This window comes from Vicugna pacos, chromosome 14 (genome assembly GCF_048564905.1).
Source record: "Vicugna pacos chromosome 14, VicPac4, whole genome shotgun sequence".
NCBI lineage: Eukaryota > Metazoa > Chordata > Mammalia > Artiodactyla > Camelidae > Vicugna > Vicugna pacos.
Genome location: NC_133000.1, coordinates 25,852,064 through 25,875,536, shown reverse-complemented (window position 1 = coordinate 25,875,536; position 23,473 = coordinate 25,852,064). Strand labels below are relative to the sequence as shown.

The 23,473-nt window shown below is 35.0% G+C and overlaps 1 long non-coding RNA gene across 2 annotated transcripts in view; it reads left to right on the top strand.

Annotated features, from left to right (window-relative positions):
- Positions 1-2,556: 2,556 nt before the first annotated feature.
- LOC140685507 (uncharacterized) overlaps positions 2,557-23,473 on the top strand; it is a 39,016-nt gene continuing 18,099 nt past the window's right edge. Inside the window, exons 1-3 of one of the 2 annotated variants that reach the window (XR_012058755.1) lie at positions 2,557-2,835; positions 16,476-16,702; positions 19,895-19,960. This is a non-coding gene — a long non-coding RNA (uncharacterized lncRNA). Of the gene's footprint in view, positions 2,836-16,475; positions 16,703-19,894; positions 19,961-23,473 lie in introns of those variants that run through there. The other variant, XR_012058754.1, reaches the window with a different exon arrangement.

Here is a 23,473-nt window from a genome sequence, read left to right as displayed (position 1 = left end):
CACATCCATTAATAAAATAATATAAGAATAATTTTTAAAGAACTATAAAAATTTTAAAAAATTAAAAAATAAAACTTTATTGCTGTAATCTATAAAGCTATCTATTTAATCTATATTAACTTCAATATCCTATAAATCAGAAGTTCATTTTCTTTCTTTGAATTCCATGGGATATGTATGTAAAATATATAGTGTTTTGTGTGTATGTGTGTGTGTGTGACATCATTGTTTTTGATGCTACAGATTTTTTGGTAAAATCACTTATTGGTGCTACACTATTCCATAAAAATAGTGCTTCAAAATATCCTGCATACATCTTTGCTGTTACACCTGATGACATGGATTCCTATAATCCCAGTATATTTCCCTCTTTCTTCCTTTTTCTTTTTTTTTAATTGAAGTATAGTCAATTACAATGTGTCAATTTCTGGTGTACAGCACAATGTCTCAGTAACGTGTATGCATACATATTTCTTTCCATATTTTGCATTAAAGGTTATTACAAGATATTGAACTTAGTTCCCTGTGTTATACAGAAGAAACACTTTAAATCTATTTTTATATATAGTGGCTAACATTTGTAAATCTCACACTCTCAAATTTATCCTTTCCCACTCCCTTTCCCCGGTAACCATAAGATTGTTTACTATGTCTGCGAGTCTGTTTCTGTTTTGTAGATGAGTTCACAGGGTCCTTTTTATTTTTTTAATTCCACATATGACTGATGTCAAATGGTATTTTTCTTTCTCTTCATGGCTTACTTCATTTAGAATGATGATCTCTAGGTCCATCCGTGTTGATGCAAATGGCATTATTTTATTCTTTTTATGGCTGAGTAGTATTCCATTGTATAAATATACCACAACTTCTTTATCTACTCATCTGTCGATGGACATTTAGATTAATACCATGTCTTGGCTGTTATATGTGGTGCTTCTGTGAACACTGGGGTGCATGCATCTTCCTTTCAATATTAAAGCCATTGCACCACCAAGTTTTAATGGGTACATGGCTGTCCACTTAAAAAACTAACATTTCTGGTATCCCTTGGAGCTAGTTATCTCCAGGTGATTACATTTTGCCAACTAGATTCAAATGGAAAAAGTATATGCACCTTCAAATCTGCATCCTTTTTTTTGTTTGTTTAATTGCAGTATAGTCAGTTACAATGTGTCAGTTTCTGGTGTATAGCAAAGTGTCCCAGTCGTGCATATATATACATATATTTATTTTCATATTCTTTTTCATTAAAGATTATTACAGATATTGAATATAGATCCCTGTGCTACACAGAAGTAATTTGTTTTTTATCCATTTTTGTATATAGTTGTTAACATTTGAAAATCTCAAAACTCCCAAATTTAAAAATGCAATTACTTACTGCTCCTTCTCTTTCTTTTCCATTGTCCTAAGGCTGGAAGCCAGAATTGGGAGTAACCCAACTATAGAAAGAAATTCCATGTGGAGATGGAATTGAAATAAGATGGAAAGAGCCTGAGTCTCCAAATAATCTCACAGTCTAGAGCTATGCCACTCTCTCCATCAGCCAGACTTTTGTGTAAACCCTCTGGTCTATACTCTATGTGGAGTCTCTTTATTACTATAGAATAGTCTTTATTCCTATAATAGACAGTACATTTTTAACCAAAATTTCCATTTTACAATAATGCATGATGTATACATGTCATAATTTATTCTGTATTTTTTATATTGAAGAACCTTTATTTATAAATTGCTTTATGAAAAGATTGCATTAATTTGTATCCCACCCTGATCATAATAATAAGAATATCATTGAAATCTAATTCTTTAAGACTCCTTTATGACCTAAGAGAGATCAAAGCTATCTTTTCTTTGTGTTTAATCAGACTTTTCACATACTCTGTTCAACCTGCTTCTTTCCCTTAATTCTTATAATTATTTAATATAGAAAATACCACAGAAGTTGAAAGAGCTACATTTGGTTTTCCTTTGGGGCTTAAAGGAGGAAAATAATCATCTTCATTACATGGTACTTTTCATCTTTAACCTGACTTTCAGTAATTAGAACCTCTAATTATATTAATTAAAAAGGCTACTTTAAGATTAATGATAGTTGGAGGAGATATTTTCTTTTGGATTTTGCTTCAACTTCAAATGTTACTTACTGTCTATTCAGTTCAGATTGTCTCCATGTGCTGCTCTGACTACACTGTGTTCATTCAGACAAAAGGAAGCTCAAAGACCATTTTGAGCTTTTATCTTCAAGTCCCCCACCTACCACCTTCACCCCCTGTTGCATTAACATAGTCAATTGGACAGTTCAATTCCGTGAAAATTCCCTGCTGAGAACATATAATTGCATCCTGTTTTAGTTTTATTCATATGCATATTTTTCGTAAGTTTTGAGAGACCAAGTTTTCTGACAGCCACGCCTCCACCAATGTAACGTGACTCCAGTGGTAATGAGTCCCACGCATGCGCAGATAACAGCAACTGTCCGCTGACCCCTTTGGGAGCTCCAAACCTGCTTTCTTTTGGCTCGCGTTGCTGTTGAGGGGCCAGTAGGTTCCCAGACACTTGCTCCAACCCAAACTCTGTGGTGACGGAGGCAATTAACATGACAGTAAAAATCTGGTATACAACATGCGTTATTTTCTTCAGGGTTTGTCACATATTTCAGGGAGCAGGTAAAATTCTGCTTTATCCCCTTCCCGCCCCCATAGTTGGACCTCGAAAATCTCTTGCCTTAGCTGCCTCCCAGGGAAACAGATTGATGAAATAGGGGGAGAGGGGAATACTTGAAAGTTCCAAGATTGAAGACTACGAGAGGAAAACGTGATACTGAGAAAAGAGGTAAAGGAGAATGTTAAATGTCATTGTTTTTTTACTGTTAACTTTACAAAGTAACGTTTCTTTAATGCAGATTAACTCCAAATTTCAACATGTGTTTATGGCAGACTGACCTTCCTCCTGAAAGTCAGAGTGTCTCACCTTTTCTGTACCCATGAAACTGTATAATTACATTGAAAAAGTATGCATGAGCCTGAGAACACATCTTTGGTAAATTTCTAACACAAACTCACAATTTTCTAGGCTTATATGGATGGCTTCATATGTGAACTGGATTTTAAGAGAGGGTAGTGTTCAAATTGTGAATGAGAAAAGTTACAGAGGTGCCACTCATATGACATTTCCTGAAGCAAAACTGCAGGATAAATCTTGTCCTTTGATGGAGATTCAGTGTCACGTTTAATAATTATTCTGTGAAACAAACACAACAAACTCATCGATGTACTACATCTTTTAATTAGTAAAATGACTAAACATCGATGATGGAAATCAGAAGAAATGAATAATGCTTTGGAGAGTGGCTTACTTTGTTCTGGCCATTTTCATCCCTTTTTTTCCTTTGGGCTATTTTGTAGGGAAGCCTAGAGTGTCCATATCAGATCTAATATTCTAAGGTTCTATGAGCTACATGATGTAGCACATTCCCCAAGAATAGATGGTCGGTCCTGTTCACAGGTGTCTTCTCATTATTATGAGCCCCTGTGACATCAGGGGTCTCCACATGTATGATTATGGAGCACTTTCAGGAGAGGAGTGCTTTGTGAGTGGAGCTTTGTCACTGCAACACAATGGCTGGGCTGGTGGCCACTCTATGTCCAATGTTCCTAAATCCATGTCCTTTTTCTAGCCCTACTGCCTAAGAAACCTGACATGGTGCAGCTGTCTAGTGCCCCCAATGTGCCCACAGAGACCAAACCATTGTCTCTTGCATAAAAGCCTACATACCTTTACCCATGCCTATGTCCATACCCATGCAATGGACAGTAACCCACCATCTTTCACTCTCCATATCCCTTAGCCCCTTTCACACAGACCCATGAGGAATACAGTATTACCGATTGAAAAGAAACGTTTCTACATGAGTCATAAAAATACAATCAGATTACTGAGATGTTGAAAGGGAGGATAAAAAAGGCAGAAGAATAGAGTGAGGTGACCTCGTAATAGTGTTTTGGGAATCTACTGCCACCTGAAAGCTACCACCCAACGGAGGCTTGAACAATAGCACCATGTTTGGGATCTCTCATGCAGTGACAGGCAGACTCCTGCTGGGGCTGAAACCATCCTGTATGTGGCTATGGGCTGGAGGCATCAAACAGCTGGGGGATGGAACAGCTGGCCCTCCCTGGCCACCCCTCAAGCTCTGTGTGGTTTCTACAGCATGGTGGCTTCAAGGACTTCCTTCCTTACATGGCTACTCAGAGCTGAAAATGCATGTGTCCAAAAAGAGCCAGAGCCAGAAGGGAACTCTATCCCAATGTGTGACTAGGTCTTAGAAGACATAGAACAACTTCCAACACATTCTATTTGTTGGATGTGAGTTACGAAGGCCAGTCCATAGTTACTAGGGAGAGGATTACAATCCACCTTTTGGTAGGAGGGGTTGTCAGACAACTAGCAGGTATGTCTTAAAACCATCACAAATAAAAATGTCATTTATTTTCTATTTCTAATATTAATAATCACAGTAATAATACCACTATTGATAATATATATATTTTTCAGATGCTTAATATATGCCAGTCATATTAAGGGTATCATCTACAGTGTATCCTCTCAGGTAGCTACCTCATGATCCTCAGCTTAAAGGTGAAGACTGATTTTTAGAGGGAGTTCGTAATATGCCCATGGTCCTACTGCTAGAGGTGGTGAGAAATGATTTCAACCAGGACCTTCATACTCCAAAGAACTCCCTCTTCAGCAGTACCCCTTACCCACTGCGTCAACTTACATATCCTTGTGCTTCAATATTCTGCATAGTATTAATGCATAGGGACAGGTATATAGATTTCACTTGTTTTTGGTTATATCATTTTATCTCTCACTAACTTACAAATCAAACACATGAAATGAAAGTGCTGTTATAGATAGGAGAGATGTGTCACCGCTGTGCATGAATTCATTACACGCTCTCAGGGAAAGTGTTGGATAGTAAAAGAAATTAACTTGTAAAACCACTATTAATTTATGTTGACGCAGAGTGAAGCCAAAAATAAGGAGGTATTTGTAGCTGATAGGTAACACCTGGAAAAACTGCTGAGTGGTTCTCTCTTAATGGGAACATTCTGAAGTATTGTATGACAGATGACAGTATTGTCCACTATTATTACCTCTTCTTCAGCAGGAGTTATTAAAAGAGCCTCTGAGCCAAGTTGCTTAAATCATCAATTATATTCGCACAAACACCCACCAGAGTATAACCAAATATATCACTATGGAGAAGTGTGACAACTGATTCAGGGTGCACAGTGGATCAAAGCTGGCCGTTAATATATCTTGCATAATAATGTAAGAATAAATATACCTGATACCAGTCCTAGAGGTTTGAAATTATGTGTATGTGTATGATGGTCATATATCATTTTAATGACTTTCACACTAATAATGGATAATAAGAAAGATCAGTCATTACATTTAAGCAATTCTTAAGTATTCTTGATTTTACTGTTTTGGGGTAGTTTACCTTCAGGCTATTCGAATGTGAACAAAAGTTTGTACATCTAGTAATAAAGAATTATTCTCAATCTGATACTTACTTAAAGGATCTGAGGTGAATCTGAAAAACATATGCTATGCATTTTACTCTAATTTTATATTAACTACTTTATGTTTTCCCCCATATTCTAATCTTTAAGGATTATCACATTCACTCTTAGATTTGAAAAGTACCTGCACTTCTCTTTTTGATATTTAGAGTGTTCGGTTTTGGTTATTAAAATATGAATTTCAAAAAATTAGATTGACTTCTGGCATGAATGAGGGATTTTAAGATAATAATTCAATGTATAAACTCAGTCTATGCTACTCAGCCTGTGTAATGCTTAGGGCAAGTCTCTGAATCAGTTAGTGGTTCGAGTTCACATTTAAAGATTGTACTATTAGGTAGGGGTTGTATTTCAAACGTACCTTTCATTGGTGGAATACCTTCTTCATGTATGTATGATCATCTTTGAATCTTGCAGGGAGAAGGAACATCATCACTCTGTAAACTGGGAAATGAGACGCACTCAGTGTAGGTGACTTATCACGGGGCTAGTTAAAAACATTTCCTGCATGTGAATCGTACCCCCCACCCCCAGGTGTATCTATTAACTCTCAATCTGATTTTATTTTCATTAACTTCTTTCTGTTAATGGACATCAGAAGCACAATAGTAGGAATTATCCATCATTGCACCAAGATGGACTTTTTTTTACTGTATTAAATAGTCCAAGAGGAAAATTCAGTAAGGGTCTATGTATTTTGGGCTCCTAGTTATTACCACTTCTAGCAGGGGTGTCATGTAAGCCTACTTGACAGCCATACTTCTTCCACATTAGATGAGACTTAAGACAAAAAGCAACTCTGTGTTTTTTTTTTTTTTGAGGAATTAGAGTACAATTAGACGACCAAGTTCTACAATCACATGGAAGAAATGCCTAAAACTCTTCTTTATTTTTAGATACTCCACAATAAGCAACCATTTATTAGACACTGGAAAACTATATTTGATACTGTACAAACTCAGGGTAAACATACTATTTCATCCTCCTTTACCAGTTACTCTCTGTGCACTGACATGCTTTACCATCATAAACTTCATTTTTTGGCAAGTAATACTTCTCACTCCAAAACTATTCATAAACTCAAGGATCTTATTTATTCTAATAGATGTTAGAATTTTGCATCTGATGTCCAAATGTCTCTTTCTTCAGTGTTACCACTATGATCCAAGCCAACAACATTTTTTTCTCTTGAAACAGCATCCTAAATTATTTCCCCAAACTCTTTCTTGTCTGTGCAACACAAAGTACCCAAGCTGATCATTACATATCATAAATCATTTCATATATTTTCACTGCTAATTTCCATGGCTTTCCATTGCACTTTCAAGAACATTCAAATTCCTTAGCATGAGCATAAGAATCTCATTATATGACCCTTGTCTACCTCTCCAACTTCATCCTCTACCACTCTCTGTTGATAGCATTGATAGTCAACCACACTGAACTTCTTTCTGTTCCTCCAATGTCCCAATATTGTTCATGCCTTTAGAACTTTTGAACTTAGTGTTTGTTCTTCCTAGAACCCGCCAGAATGCTAAGCATGGCTCCTTCATATAGCTGCATATGCCATACACACTCCAACTCCACTATTCTAGTCATTTTCCACTATACCAATTTATCTCATTATTGTTTTGATAATTATCATTAGGGAAATTATTTTTTCCTCTCATTTATTTATTCCCTTATTACCTCTGTTCCTTGCTATTGGAACCTAAGTTCCTGAGAGTCAGTTTTTGTAGATTGTTGGAATATGGAAAAATGCCTGGCACATAATAGGCTCTTATTAATGTTTGATGAATGACTCTTTAGGAATTTATAAATAAATGCAAGGCATAAAGTGTCTGATAAAAATCTGCCTCCTTCACTACTGCTGTTGCTTCACGCTGTCACTTCATTTGGCTGTGGGAGGCCAGACAGGCAGACCAAGGACTCCTGACTAAAGCACATGGTAAGAAAAGACCATTAAGTCCTCAAAAGTGAAACTCCTGGAGGAACAAGGCATATCTGCAGCTGAGGTCACAGGAGGAATTGTCTCCTCAGAGCTCACTGGAGATGCTGAAAACTCGTTGAGGCCTGGGCAGTGAGGCTGAGTGGCATGATTTTGGCTGTGAGAGCACGTGTTAGCGAGATTTTACTTTTCATCCTGACTAGATAGAACTTCGCCAGAAAGGTCTGTTTGACAGGCTCTCTTAGGCCTCCTATGGTTCCACCTTAATTGCTCTTTAAGCACTCACAGTGCTTGGGTGTGTGTATTATTTTAAACAGGGCATTGGTCTTTCAGCTGAGTTTTTGCACCAGACCTGGCTGAATTCTTTAGAAGGACTCTCCTCCCTTCCTGTGTTTCCAGCCAACAATCCCCATCATTTGACTATCTAGCCAAACTTCTCTAATTTTTGTGAAAATAAATATAGTTCTAAGCTGCCAGAAACAACAGACAGCAGTAATAATAACAGCAGTTAATAATAAGAACTAATGTTTATTGAGTGTTTAATATGTGCTTGACACTATGCTGAATACTTAAGCATTACGAAGTAACATTATTCCAATATTATAAATGGAGAAACTCTTTGTGTATCAGCCAAAGCAATTTTTTTAATTGGAAATCTTACTATGTAATTTTCAAGCTTAGAACTCTTATACAAGTTTTCATTTTTCTTGGAATGAAGGGAAAACTCCCTTAATGCATTCCAAAAGGCCCTACAAAGCCCATCTCTTTCTCTGGCCTCTCCTCACATCCTGCCCCTCCTCAGTCTCTGCACTCCAGCCACATTGGCTTTCTTTGTAGTTAGCGTGTTTCCTCATAACCAAAGGGACTCTGCACAGGCTACTCTCTTTCCTTAGAAACCTTTTTTTTTTCCTTGCTCTCTTCTTTTCATTTTATAATTGTTTGATTGATTATTTGATTAACATCTATTCCTTTCCACATCATCATCTTTTGTTATGAAAATGTTAGATAGTAGGTAGTTAGATAAGTGGGGTATCAAGCAGATAAGATAGAATAGAGGGAGGATGGTCTGGAAGATGGAAGTATGCCTGCCTTCAGCATAAAGGGGCTTTACTTCCCCGAAATGAGTGCCAGGAAGAAACCGATCAGAACCCAACAGCCACACTGCATGGTAGCGACAAGGACTAATTGGACAGGACCCAATGCTCATTGTGATATAATTAGCATTGTGGTTTAGCCCCATCTCCCATGGTTTTTTCTATATGCATCATGGGTAAGGACATGCACAGAAGGGGACAAGCATGGCTAAGCACTCCATGAGCAAGTGCTTTTAATTAACCAAGAGACCACCTCTAAGTGAGGGTATAAAAGAAGGGGACAAATAAAGACCATTGCTATCTGCCCCTGGATCAGCCCACCTCTTGGTCTTGGAGATGTGTTTTCCCTTTGCTCATAAAACCTTTAAAATCTTTTGCTATACAATGCTTCCATCCCCCATCTGAATTCTTATCTTTTGGGTATAACAAGAACTGGGATGTTTTTCCTTCCCCTTTTCGGGTAACAAAAACATTAAAGTAATGAATACATTTTTAAAATACCTGAGAGTTTGGGGATTTACATGACAGAAAGGCATGCCAATCTGTTTGATATGCATTGCCCCATTATTGCCCCAATGACTCACAACCAACCATATCTTGTTAGTCATTGCTAGTCATGAACTTGTGCAGCCACTCCCCTTGGATTTGTAATCAATAAATTGTTTTAGAACTAATGCTGTAAACTTCTGAGCCGAATATGCAAGAATGCCTGTTAACTTTTGCAGTTGTCTTTTTATCCTTGGTGGAAGCCATCCATCAGGTAAGAAATCCTAGTATCAGGAAACTGTATCTTGCAAATGCAATCTAGACCCATTAAGATATTGTATGGAGAAAAATCAAGATTTCTGCCCGAATAGTCCCAGTGGAGTTTCTAACCATCAGCCAGTACAAACTTGCCATATGCTGGAAGGTCTAGTCCTTAGACTTACCGTATGACCCAGCAGTCCCACTGAGGGGCATATATCTTGAGGAAGCCCTAATTCAAAAAGCTTCATGCACTCCAATTTTCATAGCAGTACTATTTACAATAGCCAAGACATGGAAGCAACCAAAATGTCCACTGACAGATAATTAGATAAAGAGTTTGATGTATATACATATATGTATATATAATGTATATATGCATATGTATATACATGTATATATAATGCATAATATGTGTGTGTGTGTGTGTGTGTGTGTATATGTAATGGAATACTGCTAAGCCATAAAAAAAGAATGACAAATGCCATTTGCAGCAACCTGGATGGACCTACAGATTATCAGACTAAGCGAAGTAAGCCAGAAAAAGAAAGAAAAATACCATATGATTTCACTTATATGTGGAATCTAAAAAAAAGAAAAACAACACAAATAAACTTATTTACAAAACAGAAACAGATGCATAGACATAGAAAACAAACATGGTTACTGGGGAGAAAGGGGGTGGGGAGGAATAAAATGGGAGTTCAAGATTTGCAGATACTAACTACTGTATATAAACTAGATAAACAACAAGGTCCTATGGTATAGCATAGAGAACTATATTCAGTGTCTTATAATAGTCTATAATAAAACCGAATATGAAAAGGAATATACATATATATGTGTACATATATGTATAACTGAATCACTATGCTGTACACCAGAAACTAACACATTTTTAATATACTATACTTCAATTTAAAAAAATAAATTTTTTTAAAGAATCAATCTAGTAAAAAGCTACCTTCTCTGGAAAAAGAATTGTCTTCAGATCCAGATTCTGCCATTTCTTTTCTTTTTTTTCTCCTCTTTTTTTTTAAATTTAGTTATAGTCAGTTTACAATGTTGTGTCAATGCCACTTCATTAGCTGTGAAACTTTGGCCACATCATGTAAATATTTTGAACTCATTGTCTTAAGTGGATAAAAAGGACTAATCATACTACTCTCTTAGGTCTGTTGAAGGGATATATTCATATATAACACATCTGAGAAATGTATCATACAGACATGAGCACAGGAAACTCCTGATGCATGTTAGCCATTGTGCTTCATGAAGGCATCTCATGAAGGGTCCTCATTTACAAGATACGTAGAGTGCCTCCATAGAGCTCTTGAATGCATGGGTAAAGGGAATTTATCATATCATGGTGAAATGTTGCCATTTATGGGTTAAATTACTGTATGTTTCCTCTTTGTTCTACCCTTCTGGGAGACAAGAGAAGCACATTTCCAATTAAAGCACACAAAGAATGTTATAAACCAAATGTGATCACCAAAGTTGGAGCTGTACTAGGAAACCCAGAAAAAAGACAGAGAAAGAGAGAGAGAGAGAGAGAAAGCCAGATTCTATCATTGAGGAACTATAAAAGGGACATTGATTTAATTTATTTCAATTCAGTTAAAAGTAATCTTTACCTATTTCATATCAAGCACCTTGATATAATCTATAATGTATAAGTAACATTAAACCAAGTGCAAAGTTCCTGTTGTCTTTTGGGGAAGCAATGCATATTCATAAATAATAATGATCTTAATAAGTAGCTACATGGAGCACCTACTATGTACAAAATACTATTTTTGCCTGTTTTATTTAAACTTCACAAAATGCCTACGAAATGGGAAACATTTATCTTCCCTATTTTGTATATAAGAAAACTAAGGCACGAAGTGCTTAAGTAACTAGTTTGGGTTCAGGTGCCTAGAAAGTGACAAAACAGACTTGGCTGAAGCACCCTAATCCCAGAACATTCTCTCTTCACCAGTATACTGTGCTGCTGCTTTTATATCTGATCCAAACAGAAACTAGAAGTAAATATATAATGCATAATACATGTTTGGAGTATAAAATGCAGAGAAAGAAAAGTTACCATCCAGATGGGAATTGTAAATAGGGCATTGAAATATACTTCCATTTGAGGAGGGCTTTGAAAGATGAGTATGAAGACAGGCTAAAGTGTCAGAGTATTTTAGGTAGGGGAGAGAATAGATGCAAAATGTTATGGAAGAGAGAAAGCATAGGGTATGTCAAGAGACAAAAGAAGTTGCTACCTTAGGAAGAGTCTAAGTTAAGCAGGGGACATAGAAGGAGATGATTTTGCAGCTAAAAATGGGAACCATAAAAGATCTTCCTGAAGATTTGTTTTCAGTAGCTAATGGGTGGTGGATTGCAGACTGAAATGTACGCTGTGTCAAGTATAGAATGAAGATAATTGCCTCTTTACCTCCTTACATATTATTTTCCCCTAGACAGAGAGACTATAAAAAGAATAATGATAACACATTTTTGAAAGATATCAGGACTCCTTCTTCACATGAAATATCTTGTAGAAATATGAAACTATATAGAAAGGTAGAGCAATCTTATTTGAAAGAGGAAGTGGGGAAAGGAGCCATAAATCTGCTCATCTGGCAAATCCCCCTCTTTCTGTTTGTTCTCTGAACACCAAGGCTCTGTGGAACATATCTTAAAAGTATAATAGTTAACCTGCGACCAGAATGCTACCAAAATCATGTAATAATAGAATTATTTTATTCAGTTCATCTCTTCTTTTATCTGTTTTTCTCTCCTTCCTTCTATTTCATCTCATTTATATTATTTTCTTTATTTTCTTTTTCTTTTTCTACTCTTGAACAGGTCATTATAGGTTATGGTCAATTAATTGCAATCCTAGGCAAAAACTATTTGGGAAAGTTTCTGATCCCTTGGCCCCTCAGTGTTGGCTATTGAAGCACTATGTTAAATGCTACTGATATTAAATTAGAAGAGATATTTTTCCTATAATCTGCTCAGTTCTTCCAGTGAAAAAGTGCTCTTTCAGCATAAACACGTACTGGCTTACAGAACATGGTGCCAATGATGTCAGTCAAACCTAAAAGTTCTGATTTTCCCTAGATTGGATTTATATAGACAGGATGGGTTTGTCAGATTAAATTAGAGCTTCTGGAACTGATTTTATTTTGGCCACTTCATGTAAAAATGGTCTTAATAACATTTATTCATTCATTAAACTTACATTTTCTGGGGGCACAACTTGGGAATGAATTTGCACAAGACACCAGAGCATGATGATATGTTTTTGGTGTCCCCTGACCTCTACAATCTCATCTTGGAAACCTTAGCTATGCTATATACATACTGGGGGAAAAAAGATCACAGAACTTGCAAATCAGTCAGTGTTGCTAACTGCAGCAGTTTTAAAGATCTGGATAGATTGCACATGCTTAGTAAGGCAGGAGCAATTCATATCCATTTTGAAGATAGACCATGGTAAGCTACACTGACAGGCTTTCCTCATTTGGTTTATTTTTCTGGGCTGCATAAAGATGTAGCCTGAATATTGACTTATTTAAGAGTGATGCTGTACAAAAAATACCTGCAATTTCTAAACACTTTACAATGACTAGAATTCCACAGAATTATTAAACACTGTTAATATTAAGTACTTTACTGAGAAGTATTCAAACTTACTATAAATATTTAGACATCAAAGAAAGAGTGTAAAGTCAGTAAATTGACTTTTCACATTTTTTCAATCAGGAAATAATTTCCCAACCTCTGTATTCTGTAGAAGAATCCAATTTAAAGAATTACAATAGGCTTTGAACCAAGATGAGTGGGGTAATTAGAACATTCACATTTTCTAAGACAGAAAAGGACTAGCTGTGCACAACAAAATTACATAATCATGTTATATTCGAGGAGGATAACAGGTTGTTTCTAAATGGATTGTTGTCATTCCAAATTGCTGTGGGGACTGATTCAAATAAGAGCTTCCTAATGTTATGAAATCAGAATGCAGAATGGAATACATCCTCATAGTTACACCAATAATGGCACATCATTGGTCAGTTCAAAATACAACTGTATATGTCTATTCCCATTAATGAAGTAAAAATTACAATGTACCTGATGAATGTTCATATTAATAAACGTTGCCCTTTTTTCTTATCTTTATTGACTTCGAGTAAAATAAGAGGACAGATGTCCCTTATTTCCCCATCAACCTGATGAATTACAAAATACTGTCACCAGAATTATCATATAAAAATTGATTTATTCTTCATTCAATTACTAAGCAATGGGCTAAATCTTGTATGTTAGGAATGAAAAAAGAAAAAAAAAGCACTGGATATTATTAAATACAATCCACTAAGTTAGGGGATCTTATCAAATGCTTGTGATTCAGCAGTTCACTCAGACAACTGAAACTGTTGGGTCAACCCACAGATGGGTCAGGCCACTGAGCAGTTAGATCTGATAAAGATATGAGGGTACAGTTAGGTGGTCCTTTCCCTCAGATGGTAGACTTAAACTATATTATGTATGGAATTGACTTGAATAAAAGATACCAGTAGCCTCTTCCAGAGTAATTTCACATGGAAAATGTACTTTATAAAACAAAAGCAGATGTTGCCTGAAAGGCCTGTCACACATTGCCATGTCCTTCTTGGCTTCATTACCAAAATTTCATACTGGTTGCCTCTTCTCTGGTTTTCAAAGTTCTATGAAATAATGAATGTTTCATATGATGTTTTCAGGAAAAGCTTTAATGAAATCTATGGATTTATTTTGCAAAAGAAGTGTGGATTTTTCAAAATAACTGAATTCAAATTCTGGTTCGACATTTTTCTAATTCTGTGGTCTTGAACATATCTGTTTCACATGCAGAGTCCTTATTTTATTTTTTCTTAAAGCTTCTGGACAGCAAAGGGAATAATTAATAGAGTGAAAAGGCAACTTAGGAATAGGAGAAATTATTTACAAATCCTATATTAATTTTCAAAATATATAAGAAACTACAACTCAATAGCAAAAAACAAAAACAAAAACAAAAACTAATCAATCAATTTAAAAATGGGCTAAAGACTTAGACATTTCTCCAACCCTTGTAAACCATTGGTGGGAACGCAAAATAGTGTAGCTGCTGTGGAATACAGCATGGAGGTTCCGCAAAAAAATGAAAATAGAACTACCATAAAATCCTGCAGTCCCACTCCTGTGTATTTTGGCAAAAGGTTTTAAATGTTCATTGCAGCACTAGTCACAGTAGCTAAGATGTGAAAACATCGATCGATGGATGAATGGATAAAGAAAAATGTGGTATAGATGTGTACAGTGGGGTACTAGTCAGTCTTAAAAAAAAAGGAAATTCTTTAATATGTGGAAACATCGATAAGACTTGAGGATGCTATGCTACATGAACTAAACCAATCACAGAAGGACAAATATGGCATAATCCCACTTATATGCCATATCTGAAACAGTCATGCTCATGCAATCAGAAAGTGGAATGATGGTTGTCAGGAGTTGGGGGAGGGAGAAGGAAGTGTTGCTAATCAACAGGCATAAAGTCTCAATTGTGTAAGATAAGTCCTAGAGAGCTACCGTAGAAGATTGTGTCTGTGGTTAACAAAATGTATTATACACTTAAAAATTTGTTGAGACGGTAGATCTCAGGTGTTCTCGTCACCATAAAATCGAAATAATTAAAAAATAAAAAAGAGAAATGCTAATAATAAAGCATACATTAGCAGATTTATGAGATTGTGAGGTGCATCAATGAAAAAAGGATAAATATTTGGCAAACTGTAAAATGCTAAGGAATGTTTTGAGCTTATATTTGGCAATGTAGGCCAGTTGCCAGAGGCATGAGCTTTGGACTTGCACAAAACGAAGTTGGGGTGCCAGGCTCTTTGTATTAACATAAACATGCTAACTTACTCAATATCTCAGAGCTTCAGTTTCTTCATCTATAAAATGGGGGAAGTATTATCTACCTCACTGAGCTATACTGATAGTTAAGTGATAATGCACGCAAAGCTTTTAGTGAAATGTAAGAGAAGTAAAAGTCCTCAAAAATGGTAATTTTTGCTTTCTAATTTTATTAGTCTCATTACTGTTATTTTACCATTAAGGGCAGAATTAACCAAGATGATATTTTGAAAATGTCAAGTGACGTGTTCAAAAAATTCTAATTTTTATTGAACTTGTGCTTCTCATTAGAGAAAAAGAACAAATTCTATTGTTGAGAGAGATTTAAACATTTTATGTTTAATTGAAAATCAGATGAGCCCTGCCAGCCATCCAGCCTGAGAAGCTCAGGTCAAGATTCTATGACTATCCCACACAGATCTTGACTGCATTTTCTCCTTTTTTTTTTTTTTTTTTTGGTTTCTCTTTGTATAGTGCTATATTATTGGCCAATGAACTACTTATAAGATACCTTTTTTTTAATTTTTGTCTTTATATGCTAGAATGGTTAAAATCCTCATTTTATGGCTGAGATATTATTAGAAAATAAAAACTGATGAAGTAAGTTTTGGTGTTCTCCAGATGCTAATTGTTCAATGAATAGTTCTTGTTGAAAGAAGACGGAACCCCTTGATTCAGAACATGATGGGGATGCTTGCAGATGCTAGTGGGAGGATTAGTACCTGGATTAGCACCCAATAAAAAGGAAAGATCACTTGGTTAAACTCCTCTGAGGATGTACAATTTGAGATTTCATATGAGGGTAATTGCAAGCTTATCTTTCTGGTTGCTTATTAAAGAAGGTTATGCCTAATTAGGAGAAAACACAGACATACGATGCAATGAAAAGAGCAGCTTAAATTTCCTCTCTCTATATAAATGCAAGAAGGTAAAACTTATTTTATTTTCCCCTCCTCATTCCTTCTCCTACCTCTCTTCTCCCCTAATCCTGCTTCAAATTGAAGTTAGAGTTACTAAAGAAGATCTTTGTTAATGCAACTCCAGGAGAAAAAGAAAATATAATTTCTTTGAAATAATATATATGGATAGGCAGAGGAAAAGGCAAATGGGAGCTTGCTCTTGAGTGTGGCTTTTTTAGAAATTCATCTTTGATACCAGGGCAACGCTTTATCATTGCTCCCATCCTCCAAAATCAGCCCTCACAGTCCTGCCCATCTCTGCCAAGAAGTGGACCAGATGTGCCTGCACATGCCTGTGGCCAATCCAAGAAGATGTAGGAACTTGGGGGTACTGGATGTCTCTCTGCTGTCAACAAGAGCATCTTCACCGGTGTAGCTGGAAAGTGGGAGACCAACCTTCTACACTAATTTGAAGGCTCTGGGAAGGTGGGTGGAATTTTAAAAAGCTGCTTCTGAAATCTGACTCTGTATTTTGGGTCCCTGTGTTTTGTAATGTATCATTTGACTTGCATGCATTTGGTAGCTTCCATATGGTTCCTGACAGCATAACAGTAATAACAATTGGTCATGATAAAGGGAGGGAATAGAGTTTGTATTTAGCCTCATAAAATTTTCTCTTTGGGAGCTGTATTTCATGAACTATATTGTCTGTATTTATGTTTAAGACAGTGAATATTATCCGATTATAGAGCTCCTTATAATTCTTCAAGTCAGGCTGAGCTCCATCGTCAGCATTTTCCTCTGAGATTTCAAGAGGCAGAGACGTTTGTTGCATCTTAGTCCCTGATCAAAACGTTATTTATGACTTTTTTCCTCAATGAAATATCTTATTTATATTTCAGCTTTTTCCACAAGATTTACTTTTTGAAGAGAGTGGTTCTGTAAAAGGAAAATAATTTATGTCAAACTCTTTGGAAAGTATTTCAACTTATAAACCTAACATGGTGGTTACAAAATGAATATTAGAATGAATAACATTTATACAATAGATAAAAGATATTTAAAGACATTAATACAGGAGCAAAGATTAAGTAGCACCCCTTGGGTGTTTAGTTTGTGCCAGAAATTCTGATATGCACGTTGTGAATGTTTTATCTTAGTCATTTAAGTCTGAGTGGTAGATAATGTTGTCGGCATCATATTATAGATGTGGAAACAAAAATGTGAGATCAAGCACATAATGAATTGCGAAGCCAGAATTCAAATGCCAAAACTGTCTTGCTCCAAATGCATTGCTTTTTATACCAATATTACTCAATTTTCTAGAAAATTATATATAAGCAGTAATATATCTGACATTAACCTCAGCAAACAAATTCAAAAATTTATCCCTTTGTAAAAATAGGTTAATTGTACTCCTGATATCTAACTGATGACTAACTTTTATTTCTCCTTTACCCCAGGGTGAAGTTATTCTAACAGTTACTATTTTTACAGTCTTGTTGCTAATAGGAACTATGTGACTCTGGCAATGGGGCATCTAGCTCTTACTTGAAGTTTCTTTGGAAAAAATTCCAAGATTATAAAATTTATTAAACCAAGGTGTTCATAGATATATTTTGCCTTGTGTAACTTTGCAAGAGTAGACGACATGTTGGAAGGGCAGATTTTAGGGGCTGATAAGATATTAAGACTCAAAAAGAATAGTTAGACAGAGAGAAAAAATGATTTATCAAATAAAGTAATCTGTTGAGAATATTTAGGCTGTATGTCAAAGACGAGAATTACACCAGAGAATTAATAGTGTATACTGAGTTGAGAGTTCATGATGATAAATTAACTTTTATATCGTGTTGATTTATTAAGAGGCTATCTATAAAATGTGCTGCTGTTGAACATGCCTCTTAAATGCAGGCTTTATTTAACTGCACTTCTAACATTTGAATGAGCTTTGTCATATTTGCCTCTGATAGCAGTACTTACATACAGCTATGCTTATTTATAATCTACTTTTTAGTTTGTTTTTCACATAGGAGATTCAAGTATTTTTAGAAACATAGAGCATACCCTGTTTTGTTTTTTCATTTGAAAGTCATTATAAAACTACTGCATCCACATTATTTGCTTTGGCTTTTAATAAATTATTACAAAGAAAATATCTCAAGTAAAATGTGGGCACATTTGCATTTTAACAGCTGGAGAATATTTTCCCAAGAGATTTGTGTAACTAATCTATAATAATTTATTGAAATTAGACCAATGTAACACTTATTAGTTGCTAGTTGAATTTTGGACATTTCTTCTTTTTTTTGTTGTATTTAGGATTTGAAAAGTATTGTCTAGTACATGGTAGGCACTAGAGATAATACAGTAAGCAAATGAATATATCACCTCCATTCCTAGAGTTTACAGACTAGTGATAAATAAAGACATAAACCAAATTAATCAAAAAACAATTTAGTTACAAACCTTCATAAGTGTAGCTCTGAGGATATTAAACAATGAAACAACAGTCTGGAATGTCAGAGAAGTATTATATAAAAGAGTAAACATTTTTACTCAGTGTTAAATAATAAGTAGAAATTTAGGCACGATTATAGCCTGAGTAAAATTTCCACTTCTGACTATGACAGACCAAATTTTGGAAAATAAACTTTCTTTCCAAGAATAACTAGGAACTGGTTGTAATAGCAAAACAAGATGAGCAAAACAAACTCAAAAGAAACACAACAACAACACTAAAAATCTTTTGAAAGTATCAGGGAGCTACTGAGGCAGCTGGATCTTGGGTGACCACAGTCCTGGAGAGATGAGCAATACACTGAGGTGAAACTGACATTTGCTGATTTAAAAATAGCATGATACCTAGAGACTGAGAATCTTGACAAAGTTTTCTGAAGTAGTACTTTCAGTAGCACTGTTCAGAGTGCTGGAACACAAAATTTGGATTTTAGGGGAAGGATGGACCTTTTTATACATCCCAGGACTTCAGAAGAGAGATCTGACAAGCTAACTCTTAGGATTGAGTTATAAAGAAACTAGAAAAAATCCAGTGTCCAAGCACCACCATCTGAGATATGATTAAGATGTAAGACGATCTACCTTTAATCTAACTCTTTGTCAAAAGCAAAATAAGATTCTCTGTGGAGAAAATACCATCATGCAGAGCAGCTACAATTTCCTTACAGAATGCGCAGAACTCAATCAAAAATTATCAAGGAACAAAACCAAGAGGAAACAGTCAATTGAAAGAGGCCCATGGGTGAGTTAGCTATCAAAGGTGTCAGACGCTGTCTTTAAATTAACTGTTATTAATATCTTCAAGAAAACGGATGACAAGGTAGGGAACTTCACCACAGATCAGGAATAGAGAAAAATAATAAAGTGGAAATTCTAAAATTAAATAATATGAATATTGTCATTAGGATTGCAGCAAATTAGTTTAGTAATAGCTGCTGTATTGAAATGATAAGTAAACTTGAAGATGTCAGCATAAAATATCTATATTAAACCATAGAAATACAAATACATACAAAATTGATGAGACATAAAAGATGACAAAAATTATATCCAAAACATATGAATAACTTTATAAATACATATGATTAAGAAAAAAGTTCAATTAAAAAGTTGGACAAAAAATAGCTGAGAAGTAATATGAATATTTTCATGTTTCAGAAAGTTAGGGGTCTCCAAGCAAAAACCCTGCAACTTGGGCTAATGGACAGGTCTTGAAAGTTAAAAAAATAAAACGACAGAATAACTAGTGAGTACTCCAGAGAGATGTAAGTACATGGAGCCATGTTATTTATATTGCAAAGTAGGGTAAAAAAAATCTTAAGACTTGCAAACTTTGTTTGGTTTGTCTCCCTCTCCCAATGTAAGTATACATTTATTTATATTCCAGAGTATAAAAATCCAGGCACCTTCCCTTTTTATTCTCAAAGAGGAAGTGTTCACATTTAGGAGATTAGATTCCTTTTATCTCTCAGATAAAGAAGGTAAAAGCTGGTCAGTATACATATAAACTATATGAATTTACTATTTTAAAGTTCTTTTCCTGTGACTTTAGAAACCCTATTTGATATTGAAGAGATAGTAGCAATCCCATTTTTTTTGCAGAACTGTTTACAGTAGCTAAGATGTGGAAACAATCTAAAATGTTCATAGATGGATGAATAGGTAAAGAAAATGTGATAAATGCACACAGTGGAATACTATTCAGCTATAAAGAAGAGGGTAATTCTACAACGTGAAGCAATATGGATGGCCCTTGAGGATATTAGGTTAAGTGAAATTGGCCAGACACAAAAAGAAAAGTACTGCATAATTCCACCTATAGGAGACATCTACAATAATCAGGTTCATGAGATCAAAGACTAGAATGGTAGGTACAAGAATCTGGGAAGGGAGAAGGGGGCTAATGGAAGTTGTTAACAAGGATAAAGTTTTAGTTAAGTAAGATGAACAAGCTCTAGAGATCTGCTGTACAACATTGTACCCAGATTCAACAATAATATATTTTACATTTAAAATTTGTGGACAATGTGGACCACTTATGTTAAGAGGTCTTATTACAATAAAATTAAGAAAATTAAATAAACAAATAAGGAAATAAATCTTTTGCAAAGAAAAGAAAGTTCTTTGATGTGCAAAGGGACCTGCATATCTGGCTCTCATTTGCATTGCTATAGAAAAAAATGGGGCATTGAGTACTGATCCAGTTATTGCTGTAAGTAATAATAATCTTTCCTTGCTCCAGAAACCCCACATACTTTTAGAATAATATGAATAAATGTAGATATTAAAAATTTACTAAAATCTTACTTCAAAAAAACAGTTATAAAAGAGGATGTGCTGAAGGCTAATGAATGTATGAAAATGTTCTCAACCTCATTAAGCATAGGGAAATTCAACTTGGAACTACAATGAGAGCAACCAACATGTAAAAATGAAAAAGACTGAAGACCCCAAGAGTACTGGTGAAGTTGTAGAATAATTGAAATGTTCAAAACCTGCAGCTGAACATGTATATTAGAATGACCACATGTATATTAGAATAAGCTGTTTGGTAATACCTGACAGAGTTGAACATTGGCACATCTTAGAATGCCAGGGGTAGTCCTAACAAAAACAAAATAAATATATATTCACAAATGGTCATTACTATTTGTAATATCTAAAATGGCCCTACTGTCTAAAATCAATAAACTGTAATGGCTTTACATACCCAAGTAAATGCCAACAAATATGCAAAAGACATGAACAAAAATAATCATTGCAGCATTCTTTATTTGTAATTATTCCCAAAAGGGAGTAACTTACATATCCATAAAAAATACACTGGATACGTATTGGTGTTGTCATACAGTGGAAAACTATATAGCTATGAAAATGATGGACACACAATTATGAGGCGGTATCTGGAAAACATAATGTTCATCAAAAGAAACAGAATGGCACCTTTCACATAATACTATATGAATGAATTAAGAAATAAGCCAAACTAATTTGTGATGAAAGAAGACAGAATGATGCTTGCCTTTGGTGAGCAGAGAAATAGTTACCAGGAAAGAGTGAAAAGGTGATTTAAAGTTTTATTTAGTAACTTGGTTACACTAATGTGTTTATTTTGTGACAATCTATACATCTGAGCACTTATAATTTCTGTACTTAATGTGTGTTAGTTATCCTTCATTTTCCAAAGCAGTTTATTTAGAAGTAGACATAATTTGGAAAATCGAAAACTTACATGTTAGATAACAATATCTTATCTAAAATATTTTAATAAGAATTTGGTGTGTTAATAATATTTTAATAAGAGGTTAGATTTATATTACTTTACCTGTTTTTACTGGAGGGAAGCTAAAGTTTTTCCACTTTTCTGATCTTTAATGAGTTTAGGTATGTAAAATATAAAACGTTAAAGCTATTATATTCCAAAAATGAGTTACGTCCTTTGATTGTTTAAAAAAAATTGTAGCCAGTTTATGACAATTTGATATTTAACTTTTGGTATGTGGACAAGATGAAGGGCTTGTCCAATGTTTTCTGGAAGCAGAGAGATTCAGCATCCCAAGAAAATTTGGCTTACAAATCCCATGCTTTAATTTCATCCATCCTTAGGGTTTTGCTAAAATGTGTTTTTTTTTACATACCCTCTTTTGAGACTATTAATTTATAGCAAAACTTATGCTTCTTATAGAATGTTAAATTCAAATGTCAAAAAATGGAATTCAGGGTCTAAAACTGGATGACTGAAATCAGTTCCATGTGTATGGGAGATACTTTTCTTGTACTAACTCAACTAGTCTGCCTCAAATCTCTCCTCTTCTAATAAGTAATAGAACCAGAACACTAACCCGGCTTTGTCCAGCTTTGAAGCCCAAATAGATATTATTGTATTATATCCAAACTCATTTAATTATTGGTGTGAAACTTCTCAATTCTAAATATGAACATTTTCATCTATGGACTTTAACAACAGTGCATCTCATTTTAGGATAGATTGTAGCTCTTCTTTGTATTAAAATAGATAAATAAAAATAGCTCCTACTCCTACAGCATGTGATATTCTAAAAGATGTTACTGTAGTGTTTGGGGAAAACATCAGTGAAGTTCTTCTGAATACCACCATCCCAACCTTATAAAAATGCCAGCAAAACAGAGTTCCCCATCACTGTTCTTAAAAAAGTTATGCATGCAGACCTAGGACTTCTTACTCTAAGATATATGCATATCAGGATAAATGAGAATGAATAACATAGGCATTCCCTGCTTGAGGCACTTTATGTAGCTCTTTTTGATATGTATTTCTTCCTAAATCCATTAAAGAGTAACTCATTTCAACAAGGGCAAGGTTGTGATTGGTTTTCAGGAAGATAAGGCAGGGTTTGTAATTAAATTTCACCAGAGACTCACCATCTTGCCCTAGGGAAAAAATAAAAGAGCTGACATTCCTGCCCTAAGAATATAATAAGAGGGTCAGAACACAAATTCCTTCTTGCTAGAATGGTGTACAGAGGTTGCTTATTGGAGCTTGGCTGAGGACATTTTCTTTTGCAAACACCACCAACCTCTTAGCGATGTCAGCTCCTGTTCCCAGGATCTTTGAGTCACTGAAGTTTCCAACATTATGACAAAAATCTGAAAACAGAGCAAGTAGTGGATATTGATTAGGTTTGTACTTTTGTTGCCAGAGAGTATGTTCTTGTCTCCTTCAGGAAAGAAATCAAGAGCAAGCCACAGTAAAGTGAA